General features: G+C 29.6%; 1 protein-coding gene across 2 annotated transcripts in view; it reads right to left on the minus strand.

The window, feature by feature from the left end:
- Positions 1–11,632, minus strand: part of LOC123011468 — a 55,893-nt gene that overhangs the window by 41,243 nt on the left and 3,018 nt on the right. For both annotated transcript variants that reach the window (XM_044408910.1, XM_044408911.1), the window contains exon 2: positions 10,010–10,121. The gene's annotated coding sequence lies outside the window, so the exon portion shown is untranslated. The remainder of the gene's footprint in view (positions 1–10,009; positions 10,122–11,632) is intronic.

Below are 11,632 nucleotides of genomic sequence, written 5' to 3' on the forward strand. Positions count from 1 at the left end.
TGGCATTAAAGTCAAGAAGTGGGTGTCGTATGTATATTTATTTTCACCCCTAGACAATAATATTCCTGCCAGAGTAGTGCATTTTTCATTGACAACTACGCTGTTCAAATAATCGGTTAAATGAGTTCACTTCAATGTCACGAAATAATTGCTTGCAGATTATTGTTTAATCGGAATTCTGTGTAACATATTTATAATAGTTTTAGAAAAGCGTGCAAATCTCTCCTGTTCATTTACACGCTTCGGGCACAAATTAAATATTTGCAAAGCTAAAGAACTCTTTTTCTATTGATGCCTGTGTATCACAGAATAAATAATCCCATTATTCAAAGATATTTATTATAAAGGTTAAACTTGTTAGCCGAAATTTTAATCTTTTCACGAATCCAGTTACCCACTTAACTATAATGTTCATAAATATTTGCGAGTCGCTAATAATAATTGAATCAGGTTTGGATTTCAAAGAAACTCAGTTAACGCTTTTTGTTTAATCAAGACATTATTCGATATTTCGGAAAAACAGTCAGGATAACTGTTTCCCAAGGACATTCATTAATTATTTTCGGTATGTGCTTGAAAGCATAACGTTAAAGGATATTCTAAAATTTACGAAGTTCGTGTTCGCAGTAATTTTCGCCAATTAAGTAACTCTGAAAAGGGTTTTATTACTTGTTGGGGAAGGTTTATCATTTTAGAAGTTGGCCCCGGAACGACACATGACGTGATGTTGGAATAGCGGTTTAAATTCTAAAGAAAACAAACTCAAATCATAAGAAGGATTAGGATTAACAGGAGGCTGTAGTTTTAGAAACGCGAGACGTAGACGCAAATTGTATTTTATATTAAAAGCCAAAGATGTATTCAAAAGGAAATGCTCTTTACGCACTGCGTTGAAGATTTGAAGATAAAGAATTCGACGCACTTTCGGAATAATTTTGGGGGGAGTCAGATTGCTTTTGAATATAAAGAAGGGAAAATCGTGGAAAGGAATTTCACAATTTCCTTAGTTGGGATCAATTTCCAATACCAGTTGTAAACATTAGATTTTTCTTTGAAAAATTTGGACATTTATTTAAAAATGTCTCACCTAAAAACACAAAACAGGAAGCAAAAATAAATAGCTATTTTAAATAAATTAAGGTTAATTGGAAACTTAACGCATTACAGTTGTCAAAGCTAAAAATCAGCTAAACTAATAATTAGTGCTAAAGCGAAAAATCGATTTATTTCATTAAAAAAATTAACGAAAACAGCTCGCCAAATGGGTCGTCAAGAAAAAATTATACTTCCGCGCTTTTTTCAAAAATAATAAGATGTCATTATTAAAAAAATGTTTGAGTCATAATAGTCTATTACTTGAGATGGTTAATCGATAAATACGGTGTTTAAAGTTTAGTAATTCTGTTAGAAAAGAAAGGCTTTGGAATGTGGATGGCTCCGTTAAGTTTCTTAAGTGCGTTAAAACGTATCCAGAACATTGATTAAACAGCTCACGTCTTACGACAAGAAAATATCGTAACGTTGAAACTTTTTAGATTTTATTAGTCGCATTTGACTGCCAGATAAATATTTATAACTACACTAAATTTTAAAGTATTATATGATTGGATAACATTTTGTAATAATAGATACACTTAGGTATGAGTATTGAGTAAACAGCGTTATACAAACTTCCGAGACGACTTTAAAAACCTGTTCACAATGGAAAACTGAAGCAGGTTTTGTGTAGCCAAACATTTACTTTTCTTTTGTTAGAAACTATCAATACACTGTCTTGGGCAGATTCAATTACACTTTGCTAATTAACTTCAAAGTAAGTTGTAACTACCTTCAAGTTTAATGTAGATGTAATTTTCGGTTAATGGGGGGTACAATGTCAAGACGACAAATCTCACGTGTATCTGTTACTGAATTAATTATTAGTTGGATTGATTATTTTTTGGAAAATAATTGGTAAAAGGATATGTCCAAAAAAAAATTGGGTCTTGAAGCGACCTTACATGTTAAATTCCCAGAAAAATATGCAATTCAAATTTTCATTAAAGCAGCCGATTTTCAAATTCTATCAAGGTTGGGAAAGATTTACCCCAATCTACTTTACATGTTGCGATGTATATGCAAATGAGAATTTTAAGCTTTGTTGTCGAACGTTTCATTCGCATATTACAATCTAAAATTCTCTTTTTCTTATGGACAATCTTATATCTATCCCACTTCACCTACCTTTTTGAACAATTAAATGTCAAAAGTGGTGATGCAATCATGCTCCAGTTCCAAGAATATTTAATTAACGGAATAAATGTTGTCACAGGCTCACATAGGCGCTAAAGCGCACAATTCAATTACGGTATTATGACATTGTAGCATGTAGTGTTGAAATTGCACGGCATGCTTCATAGTGATTTTAATTTTTCGATTAACTATAAGCTCCTAAAATTACGCGAAGTAGAGATAATATATCTCAACAGCTCACAGTGCTTCACAAAGCTTCAATCAGCTTATTACTAGAAGTACTGGAATAATAAACAGCAGAATATATTTAATATGTACTATTTATATCCATTATTCCATAAGTAATTTACTCGTAATTATAGAATAAATGTTTTCGTGTAAGTGCGTTACATGTGGTGCTTTTAATTAAGGGAGATTAGAGTGTTTTTGCGAAAAATATGAGGCAAATAGCAACGCACTTGTTACTTTAACAGTCACAACAAATATTGTATCATTTCTAAAAAAGCACAAAGCCATGCGGATACATTTAATATCGGATCCTATTTGAGGTAAATTTATATTTCCAATCTTTGCCACTTTGTCTAAAATTTAATCTGTGGGAGAATTCTTTGTAAACAGAAAACATTCTTGCTTTTTGAATGGCAAAGGTTTTATGAAATCTTCAAGAAGGAAAAACTTCTTATCGTTGCAAGTTGAAACAAGGTGAGAGAACTTTCTTGCAAAAGAAGCTTTATTAATTTTTTAAGCCAGACAAGATTTTTATGAGAAAAACTGTGAAATTACATTGCAGAAGATATTTGCACTCATTTTTAAATTGAAATATCACTGAAAGAATAATTTTTTTTGAAAATTTTTTATAAATGACATTTTATTACTACATATTATTTAAAACAACCAATCCTGTTTAAAAACGACGTTTTTAACACCACAAAAACGGCCGTGACAAATAAAAGTATACTTCAAGAAAAAATTTGGTTGTAAGAGTTGGGGTTGTAGATTAAATATTGTTTGCATTTATTACAATAGATTCAAATATTTTTGTTTTCAGGTTAAGACCGTTGTGATAACTGCATGTTTTTATAAGAAAACAATCACATTTATCTTTTTACATATAAAAGAGAATGTATTGTTGGTAAGAAAGTACAATCTACCAAATCATTGCAGCCAAAAGTGGACCTATAAACGAATTATACCCAAACGTTGATTCAATGGTAATTTCCCTTGCGGTTCTTAGGTCAGACTCTAGGTTTAATCTAATTTTTTTAAAAGTTACACTAATATAAAAATTTTCCGATTGGAATTGTTCTTTCAGGCTCGATGTGTAGATGTTAAGAGATTTGGTATGTTACCAGTTCTTGTTTATTTTTAAACAATTACGCATTGCTGTTTCAACATAAAGAATTCAAAGTATGAAAGAAAAACACTGCATAAATTGTACTATAAAGCAGTAAAAAATTGTTTCAAAAAATCAAATAAAGTCCTTAACTGTGTAACTGAATGTTTAGAGGGAGATTATTTATTTGATCTTTTAACAAAGTTCAGAACTCTGAAACTAATTTATCGTTTCAGCTAAATAAATTGAATAACGAATTGTTCCATTTGATGTCAGTTCGCACAATATTGTTACATATCTTTGTTATAATAACAAAAGTAGCTTTTGTAACTAGCGCTTCAGATAAATGCTAACCCTTTTGGAAAACAAAATCAGTCTATACAAGATTGTAGGAGCAAACGCCGCAAGTTACAGATTTCATTCTAGTTTGCTAGCACATAACGCACAACCTTTACATGATTCTATACAACACTTTAATATCTTCCTTTCGAAGATCTGTTTCCCCAGAGAAATATACCAATTAAACTTATCATAAACTTTTAAGAGAGATATACTTTGAAATTAGGACAAATAGATGTCTTAAAGACGAAATCGATCTATTCCTTCCGAACGCCAATAATGAAAATGTTTTCAAACTTTTAATAAGGCTAAAAAAAAAATAGAAATAACTTTGCAATGCAAACCCCTAAAAAGCTTTACTTTAAAATAAAAATAAATGCTTTTCCTCAATGCGGTTATGGCGAAGTGCCGGAAGGGGTTTGTGTGAGCGCGAAGAAAATTCCACCACACTTTTCGCCCGGATTAAATCAACTAAAAGACTACTCTCCGCCGAGTTACCCTTTTTCCCCGAAATATTTAATAAAAGCGATTGGCCTCTAACCTAATATTTAGCCCTTTGGAAATTAGTTTTGAATGCGGTTTATGGTTGGAAATTCTACCATTAAATTCAATTTTGTAATTGTTTTTCGGTGATCACCTAGTTGACCTAAATCTTTAACGCAGTCAATAATGGATTAATGGCAAAAATCTAAACGGAAACCTGGCCATCACGCTACATTTTCGAGGAAAATGTAATTAATTACAAATCAAACGAAACTAGACACGACGTCATTGCAGCTAAATTTTACAACTAATCGTGGTGGTGTTTATAAATTAATATCTGACACTGCACAGTCAGTTTATTTAAAATAGACGCGCGTTTGATTCAATTGCAGAGAGAAGTGATGGATTGTTTGCGGTAGGTAAGCGTTTCTCCCATTTTTTCTCACCCATTTAATTCCTGTGAGTTTTTTTGCTTTTAGCATTGAATTGAGATAAAGTATCACAAATACAAGGAGGCTCATTTTTATCAGAAATGCATTCTGAAAAAAAATTATAAATTTTTATTCTCATAGATGTTTAGCGTCAGACCTGAGAAAAAAAAATAAAAAAATTGAAATATTCTGTTTGCGATGTTAGGAAAAACAATAAAATTATTTTAACCTTTGAAATTCAAGAATATGTCATATAATAACAAATAAATAAACGAACTCGGACTATACTCTTGTTTACTTTTACTGAATTATTTAAAAAGTACTACAATTTATTTTATCACACAATAATATAACGATAATTCCAAACATTCAGTTTTTATAGGTAATATTCCAATTAGAACAAGTTTCTTTATTTTTAATTTTGTTGTGCATGGGTTAAAAATATAAGAATGTTAGGGTTATGAACATAGCCTATGGAAAATATTTTTGCGTCGAATTCATATTTTTAGTTGTTTATTTAAATAAGTACTGTTTTTGTTTGCTTTAACTTGATTTAATTTTTATTCTCTTTACAAAATATACCTGCAATTTTACAACTATATTTTAAAGTTTAAGATTACATTATCAAAAAATGTACTTTTATAGTCTACACAGTACACTATACATAAAGATAATATACGAAACTATTTGGAATATATATATTTTTTAATATTTATTGGCTACTCTAATAGAAATATGGTTTAGGTTAGTTTGACAGTAATTTAGTTATTTTTCCAAAGAACTCATTGTCACTATAACTCACAAATATTGACTAAAAATACGTTTACTTTTTCAGTAAATGTATAATTAGGTGTGTATACGGTTATATTTAGTAAATTCATAAATTAGTTTACTGCCAGTTCTATTTTTTCCATTTGACTCAAAACAAATCATGAATTAAAAAATTAGTGTTGACGTGAAAACAAGAAATAAAATTGTTAAAAAATTATTAATTTGAATGTATATTCTTAAAATAACTACAAATTGGCAAAATTCCCCTAATTTTCTTGGTTATTTATCACTTTAAAATTGCATTTTAAACCACTAAACCAGCAATTCATTATTATTAATAATAAATATTCACTAATAAAAATTACAAAAAAAATGTAAGAAAACTACAATAACGAATACTATTGATTTTACTTTGATACTACGATAATCATTGAACTTGCTGGTAAGTATGTAAATTAATTTTTTCTACAGGGTGCACCAGAACTCGCGCCTAAGAAAAAATTTTCAGGTAAGGTAAGATACCAGGAACATGAAAAAAATGTTAAAAAAATTCTATCTGTCAAAAAATTTTTACATTTATTTTTTGACATTTGACATTTTTGAACAGAGTTACTATTTAGGATACAGCTTCCTTGTTTCCTCTTTTAATAGCCTATAGCAAAAAAACTTGTAAAATTATTTTTCCAACAGAAATAAATAGAGTCAAAGTGCAAACTTTAAACCCTCGTAACTTCAAAATTTTTATAGATAATTTTTTTTTAACATTTTTTCCATGTTCCTGGTATCTTACCTTATTTTTCTCTGGAGCGCGAGTTCTGGCGCACCCTGTATAGTAAACCTTGAAAAATCGCTTTTTAAATATTTTATCAAATTGTAAGAATTTTGTAATTAAATACTTTTATTATAAGTATCAGGTTTTCTGTAATAAAAATATATGTAATTCAATTCTACTCGTTATTAAAAAAAGCTTTAATATTAATTTCGTTTTACTAAACACAATAAATAAAAAAATAATAAAAAAAAACTTTTTTTATTTAATGAAGTGAGATGATATAGCTTATAAGCTAACGCAAATAAAATGTAATAAACTGTTTTACCTTTTAAAAAAATAAACCCAACAACAACATAACTTATACAACATATAACTTTTAGCTTTGCTGAATATCCTTTTAATTTGCGGCTTATCAAATTACCTAATTGTCCTTACTTCATCGATGCCTTTTAAAAGAAAGCCATCTAAACCGCTCCGCTGTTCTCATTTACAGATCAAAAGGTTGTAAAGTGCATGCCTAATTCAATCTTGAAACACGAGAAGTTGGTATTAAGTTTTAATAATTTAGAGGCATCCTCTTAAAATGCACATACGAGGCACCGAGATTAAATTTGAGGTATACCTCATAAATGTTTCAAATCTACGAAACTTTCAACAGTTGGTGCCAATAACAGAATTTAACCCGAGTATTAGTGCTCAACTTCACAAACTTGACTAGTTAGCTAACTTTGATGCATTATTCAATGAGCAAACAAAACATTATTCTTTATTATTAGAACGATTCTATCAAATGTGCAATAAAAATCTTTATTAATTCAAGTTTACCTATGTGTTCCACAAATTTGCATGTATTAATACTTTTTATAAGAGTTTTAGATTCATAATGCAATTTTTTTGAAAGTTTACGTGTAATTATAATAAATACAAAATTACGTCACTTGTTTAAAATATATGAATTAAATATTACAAAAGCAAAGATGTATTTTACTTAAATCCAAAGTCACAAAAAAACATTTCTTTTACAATTCCATTACTGTATTTATTCTTCGACATTGTCAAAATTTACAGTTTTTCTCTCGTGTAAGGAAGTTTTGACAACTGTTTGGCATTTCTCAAAAAAACGAAACGTCAGATTATTTTTAACAGATTTAAAGCAAGTTTGACTTGTTGACTCTAATTCGAAGAATAAAATGTTGTATTCAACTCGCTTGAGTGTAAATCGGACGCATTATTTCACCGAGTGGATTTTTAAACCACGAGTGTAACGATGTTACTATCTGTAGAAAATAAAATTAATATTAAAAGTACACTTAGGTTTCCTTCCAAAAAATTAATTTGAAAGGTTTAATTTCTTTCTTCCTTTTCCATGGGTATATAAGCAAAATTTATTTCCAAGAATCACGCAAAGATACGAATATTGTATACGAAAAATCTTTCTAAAAATAACGTGAAAATAAAAAGTTGAATTATATTGGCATCCACATAAACCTTTCTGCAATAAAAGAATAATAGTAGATAAAACAATATTAATACAATTAACCCATAATTATTTTAAAGACAAATATGTACATTTTCTTAAAAAGAGTTCCGATAGTAAAAAGTTTAATTTTGTTGCAAGGAAACTAGATCCTGACATACCTCCACTAATTGGAATAATATAATTGTTTTGTGTAATAGTATCTTAGCCACCACGTCATTATTCCTTTATGTATCACACCTACAACACTGGCTGCAAATTAAATTTAATATCAAAATTAAAATACAAAACCTTAGAATAATTATACAAAACTAAATGTATTGTTTTAAATAAAATTCAAAAGAAAATTACATCATTTTTTATTATATACAGGGTGTTCTGTTTTTATTGTTACAAATTTAACCAGGTGATAGAATATTTAATTTTAAGATAAAAGTTTCTTAAAAACATGTATCGAAAAAGTTTATATAAGGGAGCTACATCCCCTGAAAGGGGTGCATCTTTTCATGGTTTTCTTCCAATATTGCAGAAACCATTGTGGATAAAACTACAAAATTGGGTACAACTAATAACCATTATACACTTAAAGGAATTCAAAGATAAAATGTCGAAGTTTTTACTCAAGGGCGTCCTAAACTGGGGGGTTTAGGGTAAAAGGTACCCTAACTATTTTGGCGCTTGATTTTTGCCACTTTCAGCCACACAATTCTAAATTTCATAGTTTTTCACAAAAAATAGGTCTCTTGCATTGCATTTTTTCGATACAACTTACCGTTTTTGAATAAAATTAGTTTACACTTTGTCTTACAGACCATAAAGAGGATAAAAATTAAAAATTAAAGTTGTTTTACCGTTTAAGACGCCCGTGTTTAAAAATTTTGACAACTGATCTTTGAATTCGTTCAGGTGTTTAAAATTTATCAGTCGTACCAACTTTTTAATTTTATCTATTCTACAATAGTGGGAAAACTCTATTAAAAAACTCATCTCTTTTAGGGGGTGTAACTCGCTTACATAACATTGATACATGTTTATAAGAAACTTTTGTCTTAAAATTGAATGTTCGATCACCTGTCTAAATTTGTAACAATAAAAACGGAACATCCTGTAAAATACAAAAAAAAAACAATGTATGCATTGCGTACATATGTATAGTTTACTTTAGTTAAAGCCGAAGATTAAAAATTAATATTTAATTTCTCAAGTAACCATAACAAGTTGCCAGTTGGAAACTTACCGTGTCATAATTATTATTATACTATTATTTATTTACCTTTGTCTGGGTTCTCTTAAAGTTGATTAATTCGCAAATAAAATATATGATAAAAAGAAATTGTTACGGAAAAAGTATCATTACTTCATATTTTTTTAATTCAAAGTCTAGTAGCTACTAGGAGTGGATAAGAGTATTGCAATTTTAATGAAACGAATTCACAAAGAATGTGAATAATGTATTGTTCTATCAAGAGTAGAAGTTACACATTTTGAGGCAAATCTATAACACCTAACGTGTATTTCAATAAACTTTTCAATAAAATCTTTTAAGTTTATTTTCATCCAGGTGTTTTCATTGTTAGTCTCGCCCCATAAAGTTTTTCTATAGGGCGAGGACTACTCTTAGTTTTGTTTCTGATATATCAGTACATTTTATTTATATTTATGGTAAGTTCCCACAATTATGCAGATTAGTTGTTATATGTTGTCTTCTTTACACAGAGACAATTTAGTCTCGAAAGGGCTCGTTAATTTTTCGGATATTAAACCTGATTTTATACTTGAGTTTGACTTTGATTTTCAACTCTCACATAGATTTTTTTGCCATCGTGTAAAAAGTTTGTTATTCTAATATCGTATTAACCTTTATATTCTAGGCTATGTAATGAAGACTATCTACATTTTGACATTTGAGAAACTTTGGCAAAACTACTTGCTTTAGTGAAACTATAAAGACACAAGTGCACCCTTTATTAAGCGATTATAAACAATACTAGTTACACCACAAGGGCCAAAACTAAACTGCTTGATAAAGTCACACTTCAACGTTATCATTTTCTCGTTGTATGCTCAAAATACTTGGTAATATACTTTTCTGCAAAGTTGCACCTTTTCCATGTGAAAGTATTCGGAAAATAGAAATTTAAAAAGCTGCAAACACTTTAAAAGACACTTACATGAGAAGGTTGGTGCAATGGGGATGTCTGGCTAGCAGGGGGAGTTGATCTCTGTCGCAGTCGGGCGAGGGCGGTTCTCAGCCCCTCCGTTATAGAGCTCTCTCCATCACCGCTGCGAAACCAAGAAAAAACATATAAGTAAACCATCTCTACCATACCGCAATCGAATTCGAACAAAAATAAAGAGAAACCTTCAAGGATTTGTCCGGTAATTGATATACTATAGACTAATCTTTCAGTGAAAAAGGCCAACCAAAGCTTTTATGTTGAAAACTGACAAACGCTGTGGGCAATTGAATTAATTACGTACCTACAGCTGTAGGTTTTTGGACAGAGTAGGTGTGGTGATAACATGGGAGGCGAGCGCTGTACAAGAAGTTTAACAAGATTAGGACGAGCTTTGTACACAGATATTACAATACATAATATTTTATCGATTGGGGCTTGGAACAAGGGTCAGTATGTGACAGAAACACGGGAAATTTAATAACCCTTGAGGATAGAATTATTGTGAATGGATGAGTTTAGATTAAAGTTTGATAGAATATCAAAAATGAATTAATTAAAGGGAGAATTGCCGGCCGCAAAATCTGTTTCATTTTTAAAGCATTTGCCGAATGTGGTCATATAAATTCATTGAGTACATTTTATAGGTAAATATTACAAACGAATCGATCACAAATATGCGCCGCAATTATTACAGGTTTAAATGGAATGGCACATTTATCTTCCGGATCGGCAAGCTGTAGGAGAATAAAATGATAAATTGAAACTGTCGTAAAGACTTCAAATTAGACGAGCTTTGAACTTTCAGACCAATTATTTAGCAATGACAATTTCTACTTATTATATTCTCGCAAACGATACTAGTTTCAAGAATCATTTCAGTAACTTAAATCGAGAACTCACAAAAATATATGAAAAGTTAATTATCTATTAAAAAAAAGTGGTAGCTAATATGCGAATGAAATCAAAGTTTGAAAGAACCAACATTTGATTACTTACAAAGCAGTGTAAATAAAGCAATATCTGAATGGGAAAGATAGATACAAAAAGCTTTATGTCACAAAAATATGACTGAACAAAGTTTCGTTAGAGATACTTGTATTTTGTCAAATTAAATAAAGCACAAAACATCCTTTACTTTTCTGTGAACTTGTTGAACCACACTTACTGAATCAGAAAAATCCTTAAATAATTTTATCTTTTAGAAAGAACTCTTTATACCTATTTATTTGAAACAAGTAACGTTATTTAAATTTTTGATGAAAAAAATTGTGTTAAGATTTGATTCAAGTTTTCGTCGTTAACACAGTTTGTATTTAAGGAAATAATTAATATTACGGAGAACACTTGGGCCTGACAAAGGCACACAGTGGAATAACTTAAATCCCAAGCTTGTTATGATGTTTGCTTCATGTTTTAGTTAAGCAGAAAATGTACAGATATTGTGCTGAAAACGTTACTTTTATACTTTCTAAATGCAATAAACAACTGCAATAAAACGTAGTACAAAAAGTTTACGATAAAACCTTTTGCAAAGTTCTCAAAAAATTGTTTTATATTTTCAATCTTAATTAAAAAAAATGTGTTATTAATGCCAAATTTAATCCTTGCGTTATT

This window comes from Tribolium madens, unplaced genomic scaffold, assembly GCF_015345945.1.
Source record: "Tribolium madens isolate multiple individuals breed KSU strain unplaced genomic scaffold, Tmad_KSU_1.1 Scaffold_91;HRSCAF=231;Tcas5.2_LG7, whole genome shotgun sequence".
NCBI lineage: Eukaryota > Metazoa > Arthropoda > Insecta > Coleoptera > Tenebrionidae > Tribolium > Tribolium madens.